The following is a 12757-nucleotide window of genomic DNA, read 5'->3' as shown; positions in this document are numbered from 1 at the left end:
TGCAGGGTTGAGTTCCAGAGCTCCCTCCTCATTGTCCTTTCCCCACCACATTTGCTGGGGCCTGGTTATATTCTGGAATATGCTATCTGTCCATGCAAGTGAAAGGTGAGGATGAGACAGGGTCTCTCAAAGTATAGAAGTCTCGTGCTATTGAAAAATAGCTGCTCAGGGCCTCCCTGGTGGCATAGGGTTAAAGACAGCACTATCAAGCTATCACCAGACACTGCAGCACAAGTTTGATCCCTGACCTGCCAGGGAGCAACCCACATTGTGCAGCAGACCTCTCCTGCCTTGCCCGCTGCTTCCCTCAGCAGTGTACTTCAGTAGATCTGCCTGTTTTCAAATATCTCAGCACCTAGCATATGTCAAACATTGTTCCAGACACTGTAAATGCAATAATGAACAGGATCACACTGTCTCTGGTGGATCCTCTCACCCCCCGCACCTCTGGCTTGCACCCCAGTTCTTGTATAAATAAATAAATAAATAAATCTTTTGAAAAAAGTGGCTACTCGAGAGTTTTAGTTAGCACCATCTACAGAACTCCAGAGTCAGGGACTGAACGTATCTTCTTACCTTAATTCAGGCTGTCTGTGTTTGATGAGGCAATGCCTGGATGCGTTTTCCTCAGTCCTGCATCATCATAAGTGTCTCAGTGCACCTGCCTCAGAGTTAGGGCAGAGACCACACAGGCCTGGGCTCGCCAATAACTTTAATTATAAGTGTTACTTGTAAATGTTGAGTTGAAGTCAGAAGTGGGAAGAGCATATGACAGGCACTGTTAGGCAAATGTCTTTGCCACGTGGGGAACAATTTTTAAAAGTTGAAGAATTTTTTTAATTGAAAGTTTGTGTATGTAACTGGCGAAGCCCATTTATGCCACAGTAGCAGCTACTGGCATTGTTGAAATGCCAAAGTGAGAGCAACAGTCTGTGAAATTCCCTGTGCAGATGGCAATCCACTTAGTCCATGGCATTTGGATAAATAGCCAAATAATTTCCACATGGTGTCACTTTGATCAGGATGATAATGAGCCTTATCAGTTGCATTTGGGAGGAATGACCCCCCTTTTTTTTTTTTTGCATTTTGTGGCTAGGTTGTATTTTTCTTTTTATTTATATATTTTTAACATTATTACTCATTTTTAAACAATGTTTGCTTCTCCCCCTCAGGTGTAGTCCCCATAGAGTTTCCTTCCCCACTGCACCCGTGCACCATCACCACAGTCCCCTGTGCTCCTCCTCTTGCCCTCTGATGCCTCTCCCTCCTCTTCCCCTGCAGGATGTCTCTGGTTTATAATTGTCAGTTTGTTTTTGTTTTGTTGTGTTGTGTTTTAAAAATATGCAACGCTTCATGAATTTTCGTGTCATCCTTGCGCTGGGGCCATGCTAATCTTCTCTGTGTCGTTCCAATTTTAGTATGTGTGCTGCTGAATCAAGCATGGTCCCTTCTATTTGGCATCAGATAACAAGAGCCAGAAGGAGATAGGAAGGAAGAGAAAATTTAGGGCCCAGAAGTCAGAAGCTTAGGCTACAGGGTCAGCAACCTTTTCTAACTAACTGTTCAAAGTTAAGGACTGATGCAGAAACTAGATTTTTTTGAGAACATGAATGCAGCTCTCCAGGTAGCTGTTTATTTTGTTGATTATTTTAATCAGCAACCTATTTTTCTATATAAAGAGAATGAAATGGGAACACATATTTAGGTCTTAATGTTCAGGAGTCTGAATTTATTTTCTCTTCATCATAAGCCTTAAAATTTGCTTCTGGTTGTACTTTATAGTATAATAAAACATGGATAGATTTCTCATGGCATAAATATTTCTCAAACATTAGTAGGTGGACTAACTAATGGCACTTAATCAAAAAATTTAAAATCAAGAAATCAAGAGAAACAAGTCAACATGACTGAATCAAGTACTTTAATCATTAACTGGTTCATGATTACTATCAGAAAATATAAAGCTAGGAAAAGACTACAAGAAGCAAAATGAGGCCAGACTGTACCTTTTAAGTACATTATGAAGAAGGCAAATGTATAAATGTGGCTCAGAATTTTCCTTCTAATAAAGGAAAATTTTAAATCCTTAAAACATTGTCCCTTTACTATATTGCCCAAAAATATTCATAGAATTTTTCCATGGTTGAATATTTGTTACGACTCACAGTTTATTGTAAATAAACATTTGCAGACAAAATATTTTCCTTGGAAACAAAGGATGTTCCAATTTAATAAAGTACTCTGACTCCAACTTGAAGATGCTTTTATGCACACTTTTAAGATTTGTCCAGTATCAACACAAAATGAAAACAATTTTTTCTATATATGGAATATTAATTGTCTTTTATTAGAAATGACTTTTATTGGCATTTTAAAAGTTAATATATTTTAAAATATTTTCTATTATCAATATTTTCTGTTTCTAATAGGTACAGATTACTATATATCACTGAAATATATTTGTCACTCAGAGCTAATAAAACACGTGAATAACTACAATGGCAGTAAAAAGCACAAGGTTTATTATTACGATGATTACTTGCTGGATATATTTAGGCTAACCCTCTCATATAGAAATGATTCACTTTTGGTTACAATTATTTTAAAAATATAAAAAGTTTAGGAAAACCATATATTAAATCATGATTTGGGGAATTTTTGAGAATTTCAATTTCTCATTCGAAAATCCTGATGAGTAATATCTGCCTAGACTATAGAAAGTCGGGATGATACTTTGGAAGCAGCTACTACTTGGCTTTTCCATTCAACACTGTAACATTGTTCCTTGGATATACCTATATTATAGCAAGAGCACACACTTTCAAAGGCCTTTTGCAAATCAGCATGTTCTAAGCTACTTACATTTCTCAACTCATTCAATGCCCACAACAACCCTATGAGACAGTTACATTATCATTATCACTATTTCATGAACTGAAGGACAAAAAGATTATGTAATTTGCCCATGATTACTCTGTTATTTGTATTGATACACATAGCTCTAGTTCATTGATTTGACTGCTATAAAATATTTCATTTTATGAATAATCTTGATATTTCTCCCTTTTCTTAGCATATCAGTTAAGATTTCGTTTTTTATACTCTTTAGTGGCTACCTTAAGAGTTTGCAATATACAGTTATAGCCAATCCAAATCTACTTTACACATTCAGATTCATGGGTAATATGAACACCTTATAATGGAAAAAAAAAAAGCCTCCAATTTCTTTATCCCACCTCTTGTGTATTTGGTATCATTCATTTCACAGACATATTTATTATACATAACATATTCACAATCGAATGCATTATTGGTATTATTTTGAACAATCTGTTATCTATTAGATCAATTAAGAATATGAAAATTTTTAAATTTTACTTTCATTTATTCTTCAGAGCTCTCCTTTATGTAGATTTCAGTTTCTGAAATATATTACTTCTCTTTAAAGCACTGCTTTTTTAAAAAAAAATATTTATTTATGCATACAAGAGCTGGGGTGTTGGAGGGTGAGAGGATTCACCAGAGAGAGAGTGGGGAGCAGAACAGCAGATCCACTGAAATACACTGCTGAGGGGAGCAGCTGGACAGATAGGAGAGGTCTGCTGTGCCATAAGGGTCACCTCCCTAACTCATGCTGCAGTTGCAAGGATTGCTTCATAGTGCTGAGACTTAACCCCTTAAGCCTCAGGGGAGGCCCTTAAAACACTGTATTTTTTTTTAAGATTTATACATTCATGCATACATACAAGAACTGGGGTACAGGCCAGAGGCGCTGTGGTGAGAGGACTCACCAGAGCCAAAGTGGGGAACTGAACAGGCAGATCTACCGAAACACACTGCTGAGGGGAACAGGGGGTCAGACAGGAGAGGTCTGCTGCACAATGTGGGCAGCTCCCGGGCCAGGGATTGAGCTCGTGTCACAGAGGCTGTGGAACCTTCAAAGTTTGGGAAGCTTCATAGGTTGCGTCTTAACCCCTTGCGCCACCAGGGAGGCCCGTTAAAGCACTGTTTTTAACATTCCTTACAAAGCAGATCTACTAGCAATAATTCCCTTAATTTTTTTTTTTTTTTTGTCTGAGAAAGTCTGTTTCTCCTTCACTTTTGAAAGAGAATTTGGCAGCGTATTGAATTCTAGTTTGGTGGGTTTTTCTTCCTTTAACACTTTAAATAATTTATTCTACTCTCCTCTTGCTTGCATGATTTGTGGGGAGAAGTCAGATATATAATTCTTATCTTTGTTCCTCTATTGGTATTGTAATTATTCCTCTGGTCTCTTTCAAATTTTTTCTTTATGTTTGATTTTCTATGGTTTGAAAATATGTCTAGGGTGTAGTAGTTTCTGTTTTTGTTTTCTTTTTACATTTATCCTGTTTGCTGAGTTTTTGGATCTCTGGTTCTGATATTAATTTGGGGGAAAATCTCAGTATTGTTTCAAATATTTTCTTCTACTCCTTTCTCTTCTTCATCTGGTATTCCCATTACATGTCTGTTCTATCTTTTCCAGCTGTACCACATTCCTTAATTATTTTGTTTTATTTTCTTCCCCCACAAAGATTTATTTATTCACACAGGAACTGGGGTACAGGACAGAGGGGTGTGTGGGAGGTTATGAGAGGATTCACCAGAGACAGAGTGGGGAGCAGAACAGACAGATTGCCTGAAATGCACTGCTGAGGGGAGAAAGGGACCGGAGAGGAGAGGTCTGTGGAGCCATTGGGTTACCTCCCTGGCCCGGGAAGGGCATCGAACTCCTGCTGCAGTGGCTGTTGATAGCTTCATAGTGCTGCGTTTTAACCCTTTGCGCCACCAGGGAGGCCCCTATTTTGTTCTATTTTCTTCAGCTTGTTTGCATTTCCGTTTTCAAGGGTTTTATTGATATATCCTATAACTCGAGAGTCTTTCTTAGTGTCCTATTTTCTAATAAGCCTAAGAAGGGCATTATTTGCTTCTATTACAGTATTTTTTTATCTCCAGCATTTTGTTTTGTTCTTACTTAGGATTCCTCTATCTCTGCTTACATCATTCATCCCTTCTTACATGCTATTTTATCTCTCTGAGCCCTTGGCATATCAGTGATGTTGTTTGAAATTCATGGCCTGAAAATTCCAAAATACTTACTATGTCTGATTTTGATGCTTTTCCTGGTTCATCCAATGATTTTTTTTTTTTTAAATGTCTTTTGGTATTTTTCTCCTGATAGCTGGACATGATGAACCTGGTATAAAGACCTGCCGAAACTGACCTTTAGTAACTTGGTGCTGACATGGGGTTGGGAATCACTTTATAGTGCTACGATTAGATCTTAGTCTTTTAGTGAGTCTATGAACGTCACAAGAATTTCTGTTGGTTTCTCCTGTCCACCCTACCCCCCAAGTGGGATGGGGTAGCTCTTGCCAGCTGGAGGTGGATATTTCCCCTCCCCAGGTCACTTAGCCTCTGATAACACCCACCTGGTGAGACGCTGGTTAATTAATTTCCCCTGAGCGCGGGCTTTATAAAGAAGAGCAGCGTCTGCTCAGTAATTTCAAGATGGTTTCTTTTTCCCTTTCCTCCGTCAGAAGCTTGGGGTTATTTTTCTCCGATATTTACTGTATAGTTACTGTAGGAGTCTGCCCGAGATCCTGGAGGCAGCTCTCGCAATATTGTGGGCGCCCTCTGTGTCTGGATCCCTCCATGAATTTTCTGCATTCAGCCTCCAGCAACTCATCCACTAGGATTCCTTTCCCAAGAAGGTTACTCCTGCGGTTTCACCTCTTTGCTCTGGTAAGTCACAGCTTCCTGCGTTCACTGTTTCTCTCTCCAGCCTTGCAGTTTGCCGTCTCGTCCCTTCTCTTATAATGAGCCTAGAAGAGCTGTGGATGGAGAGGCAACGTCTAACCTTCTTATATGGGCAGCAGGCCACCCTCCATTCCTTTTCCTGGGAGGGACACTATCCCCAGTGTTCCACTTCCAGAAGTAATGCCACATGAGCATCCTCCTATAGGTTTCCTGTGAGATACTTAGGCTCATAGAATGAGAAGTAGTAGCTCTAGCTAATAGGATTAACCAAGCTGTTTTCAAAGGCTAAATAAAAGCATGAGCATTGCTCGAGTTTTCTTGTCCTCCCCATTTTATCACCAACACCTGATAGCAAATTTTTCTTTGCTGGTCTAATAGATGTAAAATGGTATCTTGTTATTTTGATATATTGGTATCACACTATTGTTGCTTAAAAAAGGGCAGACAATAAGGCTTGACAAGTTTAATACTTAGCTTCCACCTGGTACACCTGGTAGTGGTTCCTGAAGCATAGAAAAAGAGTCCTGGAATGACACCTTGCCCTCTGAAAATTCCTTGCGAGCTTGACTTTCTAATTATATTTAGAAAATTGTGAGAAAGGAAGTTGGTTAAAAATAACCTGAGTTTTAGAAACTTTCAATCTAGTGTTGATTTTTGAGATTATGTGAGTAGTATCATTAAAGAAAAGGAAATAGTTTTGGGTTTTGTAAAAGCTTTGGGTAGTACAACTGATTGTGCTACCAAATAATTGCAGGGTGGGTAAACACAGCCTATAAGATGAGGCAGTCGGACTAAATAACTTGATTTCTCATCTCTAAAATGAAATTTTAGGTCCCTCCCGCCTCTCCCCCACATCTACAAGGTAAATGCTGAGCAATTTTGGTTAAAAAGGTAGGGGAGATGTGTTTAGCCTTCTACCTATCCCCACCCCCATGTCATTCATGCCCCCTCTGTGTATATCCCAGGGTCCTGGAAATACTCTCAAAACTCCTGGACAGAATTGTCCGAGAGCTCGCTCCTATAAAAGTGCATATTATACCCTCAAAAATGGCCCAATGTTGTCAAATACAAATGTTTCCTCAACATGTGACCGTGTTTATCCATGATTTTATTAGGCCAGGAGTCGATTAGTGTCCTTTGAACATATCTTTTAAACAAGATTGATATTACTGACATTTTTCCCGTGTCAATTTTTTTTTTTTGTGGACCCTCGCCGGCTCGCAGCCCAGCGCTCAACCGCTGCGCCACCAGGGGAGGCCCTCCGGTGTCAATTTTATATTTTCTCTGGCAATAGTTTTGGTGCAAATGTTCTAGACTAACTGACCCGAGAATGATGCATTTTTATACATGAGAAGTCATGCTCTGTATTTAAACATTAGTTTTAATTTAAACATTAGCTATAATGGCCAGCCCCAAAATACACTAGACAGAATTCCAAAAGCATTTTTAGTATCATATGTTTCTGTTTGACTTCCTTTTTGTGAAATCTACTTTAAGTGGCTTCTCCTCCAACTCTTTATTAAGAAGGAAATAAAAATGGATTCAAGGAAGCCAATTAGGCTACATTTTGCTTGCTTTTGCCAATTTTCTTTCAGCTTATACTGTCTTTTCTCGTGAGAATAAATCAGTTTACATCTTGCATAGAGAGGGAGAGATTTTGCATTTTTAATATTCAGTTCCCAGCAAAATGCTCCTCAGTGCAGTAGAAAGCTTATAATAATTAGTCCCTTGGATTTGATAAACATTCTTGCGATTAAAACCACTGATCAAAACACAGGCACACATATTTATTAGCTGGTATCTGAAGTATTATGGAGCAGGGAAAAAGTATATGTGGAAATGATAGGGAAAAAAATAGCCAGGGATTTAAGGCTAAACAACATGATGAATAATTTATTGCCTTTGGATAATTTTAATTTATTTATTTTTAAATTCATGAAAGCATGAAAAATTAAGCCACTGAACTATTTCCCTCTGCTAAGGGAAAGAAAACAACCAAAGCCATTTATATCACATCAGTTTAAGAGAATCAGACCTCAGCTGGAAGTTTGTGAATTTTCTAAACCAAAGCTTGGAATTTAATTCAGTGATGATGGTAAACTCTCATTTTAGACACAGACTGGTGCTGTGTGAATCTTCCAGTGCTAATTGGAATACAAGAGATAGTAAACTAATGAGAAAGATTAAGAGTGGCTTTTCCCAGAAATTTGGGGTATTTTCTAATTGACTATTTTCACTGTAAGAGGTGCCCTTCATACAGGTAAACAATAAGAAAGGGGAAAGAAATAGAGAAAATAATACATTATAAAGGGAAGACATTTAGAAAAATAATATGAACTCATCACTTCATACAGGGTAAAAAATAGAAAGGACAATAGGCTTGAAAGTCATATTGAGAAAATTTGGGATTCTAAACACCAGAGACTCTACTTGAATAAATTCTCATTCTCTTCTTGGTCTAGAATATTTGAAAAAGTTGATTCATTTTATTTCTCCTTTAAGGTTTTCCAAAGGTTTGTTAAAAATACTGTTTTATATTAGAGAAAATTGCACAGAATAACCATTAAACAGTTGAGGAATAAGTAAAATACCCTATAGCTCAACCATATGCTAGAATGTACCTATTAAAATTACATTCAAATAGCTAAGAATTTTTAAGATAATATTTTATGACATGGGAAATACCTATAATATGAGAAAAAGAGGCAGACTACAGAATGGGATAGAAAATAGAAAAATGTATATTTACAAGTTGGGTGTATATAAGGACAGGCAAGGAGTAAACCTCAATTCGTTCTCCAGTCAAAGAAGTTTTCTTTGGTCATTATTTTATTATTTTGTGATAAAACCCCTCACAAAAGCATTTCTTGTTCATTTTGAAAAAGAATTCTTTGTCCTAAGACAATGCCTGAGAGCTCATAGATTCGTAATTATTATTCCCTGAATATGGCAGTATATTGTCATGAGTTTAAGACCTGAAAATTCAAGTGAGAAAACATGTTTCACTGGTCGTCTGGTATTGGGTTACTGTAATGAGGGGTTTATGAATTTTGTGTGGAATACTGTTAAGAGTGCAGACTCTGGAAGCCAAATGTCTGGGTTCAGACCCAGGCTGTTACTTAGCTGCTTGACCTGGGACACCTAACCTCTCTGTTAGGACTCAGTTTTTTATGGGAAGCATTGAATGAGGTGACTCTTCCATGTAAAAGTGCTTATCATAGTGCCTCCCTCCTTGCAAAGGTTTAACATCGGTTGGTTAGCAGTATTTTTAGTATTATGAAAACAAAAGTTATAAACCAAAATAACTTAATTTGGGTTGTTTAAAGTTAAATTGGAAAGGAAGACTATGATGACTTTAAATTTTTTACTGAATTAGCGTTGCTTTATAACAATATGTTGCAGGTGTGCATCATTAGAAATCGCATGTGTGTAAATTAGGTAAACTACTCTAAGTTCATCAACTGCAAGTCTAATTCTATCTTTCCTTATACAATTGATCTCTTCACCAGATTTACCTACCTCTTATCCCCCTTCTCTTCTGGTTGCTGGTTTTTTTTTTTTTTTTTTTTTTGGTTTTCTAGTCTAAAAGCTTAGATTTTTTTTTTTATTCATTTGTTTTGTTTATGTGCCACATCAATGAAATCAGATGATGCTTGTCTTAATTCACTAGCATGATACCCTCTAGGTCTATGTTATTGCAAATGACAGGATGTCATTTAAAAAATCTGAACAGCGTGCCATTGTGTATATACACCATTTTACCCATTCATGTCGAGGAGCACTTAAGTTGTTTCCAGATCTTTGCAATGGTCATTGTTGTTGCAGTGAACATGGGGGTGCATCTATTTCTTTGGATTTACATTTTCATATTCTTTGGGTAAATAAATACTTAGGAGAGGCAGAACAGGACTGCATGGGATTTCTACTTTTAACTTTTTGAGGGCTCTGCATACTGTTTTTTTTTTTTTTTAAATAGAGACTGCAACAATTTGCATTCCCACCAACAGTGCACATGGGGCCCTTTTCTTCACATCTCCATTACTTGTTTTTTCTTGTCTTTTGCATAATTGCCATTCTCACAGGTGTGATGTGCTAATGTCATTGTTTTGATTTGCCTTTCTCTAATAAGAGATAGTGAACATCTTTTCATGTGCCTGTTGGCCATCTGTAAGTCATCTTTGGAGAAGTGTCTATTTAACTCTTATGCCCACTTTTTAACTGGAATGTTGTTGGATTTTGAGTTGTTTTTGGGTACTAACCTCTTGTTCCACACATGATGCATAATTTTTCATTTCATTCTTTAATGATAGTTACTTTCACTGCAAAACAATTTTTAATTAGAAGCTTTAAGGGATTAAAAAATTATTGTCACAAATGCGTTAAGAATTTCACATGTAGTTATTACTTTGTAGTAATAAGAAGCTGTCAAGTATGTACATTTAATCCATTGATGCAAATATTTTTCTATTTATCTCTGTCCGTCTAGCCATTCATTCGTCCACCCATTCATCTTAGAGATATCTAGAGTGATAGAAGCAGTGGCTGTTTCTGAGTGTTATGCTTTAAGTGATGAATTGTATTTTTTATGCTTGCCTATAATTGATGAATATTTTATGAAATTGTCATTTTTTGTAAAAACTTAAAGATATTTTATAATTCATACAAACAACAAAAAATGCCAACCCATTCTCTGAAAATAATTATCAATTCAGTTTAGTGAAAACAGGATTAATAAAATTTCACTGTATTTGTCATCTATAGATGAAGAAGTGATGGATTTTCCTGATGCAGAGTAGTAGAATAAATCCAACAGAATTTGTAATTAGGAGAGGTGAGATTTTTCACACATTTTTAAGGCTTCATTTTGCATAAGGAATGCCTTATGTTCTTGAGGGTTTGAGCAAATATGTCCTAATTGGATGTAAGTTTAGAGTACATTACAAAAAAATATATCAGAAAATTATTTGAAATTATTTCTATGCTAGTGCTAACACTGGTATTTTTAACATGTATAAGAAAGAACTACCTAATGATTACCAAACAACTGAGGAAGTTTCCATACAACAAAACCTCAGTTATTGAATCATCATTATAAGAACTCAGAGGTATCAATGGCAGCCATTCACCTAGGGGATGCGGTTCTGTAGCACCCAGATCTCCACCCAGAACTGAACTGCTCAGTCCCCAGTAGCTTAACAAGAAGGATTTGTCTTCAGCGCAAAAGGAATGCTTCCAAAAGGTCATGCCCCTTCTTGATTGAGTGTGAGTATAGGGCAATAAGATGTACCTGGTGCTCTTCTCATCCCTACCTTCTCAAAACTGTTGATAACACCTCAATATACTATGAAATTATTTCTTGATCTAATGACTTTAGTAACATCTATATATACGAACCACTAGAAAAACTGAGGAATTTAGCATATATAAGCTAGCTTCTAGTCACTTCTGGATTTTTAAAGTTATTCTTTTTAGTTTAAATATTACTTTAGAATTGTAACTACATGCCTGGTTTTGGACTATTCATTTTAAGCAATATTTAATATTAAGAAATTAGCATACCCAAATTTTACTACATTACCCTTCCCCCCACTCTTGGTCCGGTACTTCATTGATTTTATAGAGGATATTTGTATAGGGATATACACATATGCATACATATGTACATGATATGTACATGTATGTATTAGAATGGGGTGTTTGTGCTTACGTTGGTGCATAGAGTGACTCCTGGGATTGTGAGAGCTGTCCATGGAAGAATAATAAAAATTAAAACATTATGTAATATGACTACTTAAATTTTATTCCTTGTAGAACTGAAGTTCATGATTAGGTCGAGAAAGAAATACAATACTATTTAGTGTATCTGTTTCCTTTGAAGGAAAATATTCTCAGTGTTAAGATCAAATGGAGTTTTCTGTTTTATTAGATAATTAATTTCATGTTTGGATCAGGACTTTCTTATAAGGCTTTTGCTTATTTTCAGAATTTCTAAATGCATGTTTTCTTTTATATTGAATCCTTATGAAGATTTTCCATGTTCTTTAAGAACTGATTGAATCATTCTTTCTAGCAATTTCTAATTTATCATCAGACCTATGTAGCTGCTATAATCTGGATGCCATCTCATTGCACTTGTGGGTTAGTTTCACTCTTTCTGTGGTCCTGTTTCTTGAATTTCTTCATTCTGTTGGAATGAATAAAATTAAGTGCTGTTTTCAGAAAGGACCTTGAATGATGTTCTTTGAGGGACTTGCATGTCTGAAAATGTAACTATTTTGCTTATACATTTTCTTGAAGTCTAGTCACAAAGTTTATAATTTTTATAAAAATAAATTTTCCACATTATTCTGGTAGAATTCATTGTTGCTAATGTTGATACTAACCTGATTCTTCTCCTTATTATCAAAATTTCTCCCCTCTCTAGAAACTTGGAGCTGTCTTTTTAATCTTCAGAAATATTTACCCCCATGTGGCTAAGTGAGAGCTTTTGTCCTTAATCCTTCTGGACCTTAGGTGACTTCAATCTGAAAATGCTTGTGTTTTTTTTTTTTTTTAATTTTTTTCTTTGCTCATCTCTTTAATTCTCTCTGTATTACCCTTATGGTATATTTCGTAGACAGATGTTGTGCCTTCTGGGTCTAGCTTCTGTGTGCTTTAATTTTTCTCTGCTTCCTCATTCTGTCTTTTAGCTTTAAATTCTGAGGGATTTATTTTTGCTGTCTTTCAGATGTCTAACTTGGTCTTCAGTCATATCAATTCTAAGATTCAACCTCAAGTGAACTTTATATTGGTAAATATATATGTGATATGTAAATACAATATATATGTGTGTGTATGTATATAAAATTTCTAAGAATCCATTCTTGTTCTCAGCTTCCCTTTTTAAAAACACCAACCTGTGCTTATCTTACAGATGCAATATCCTCTTTATTCTCTTTGGGTATAATTCCAGATTAATTAGAATTGAATTAAAATTAGA

At 36.2% G+C, this 12757-nt stretch overlaps 1 non-coding gene across 1 annotated transcript; it reads right to left on the bottom strand.

The window, feature by feature from the left end:
• Positions 1–1335: 1335 nt before the first annotated feature.
• LOC119256383 (U6 spliceosomal RNA) lies at positions 1336–1442 on the bottom strand. The gene has a single exon (XR_005127724.1). It is a non-coding gene; the product is annotated as a U6 spliceosomal RNA (small nuclear RNA).
• Positions 1443–12757: the final 11315 nt, after the last annotated feature.

The sequence above is a fragment of the Talpa occidentalis genome, unplaced genomic scaffold (assembly GCF_014898055.3).
Source record: "Talpa occidentalis isolate TD23 unplaced genomic scaffold, MPIMG_talOcc4v2.1 talOcc4.3, whole genome shotgun sequence".
Classification (NCBI taxonomy): Eukaryota; Metazoa; Chordata; class Mammalia; order Eulipotyphla; family Talpidae; genus Talpa; species Talpa occidentalis.
Note: the sequence above shows the minus strand (reverse complement) of the source record. Positions and strands in the feature narration are given on the sequence as shown.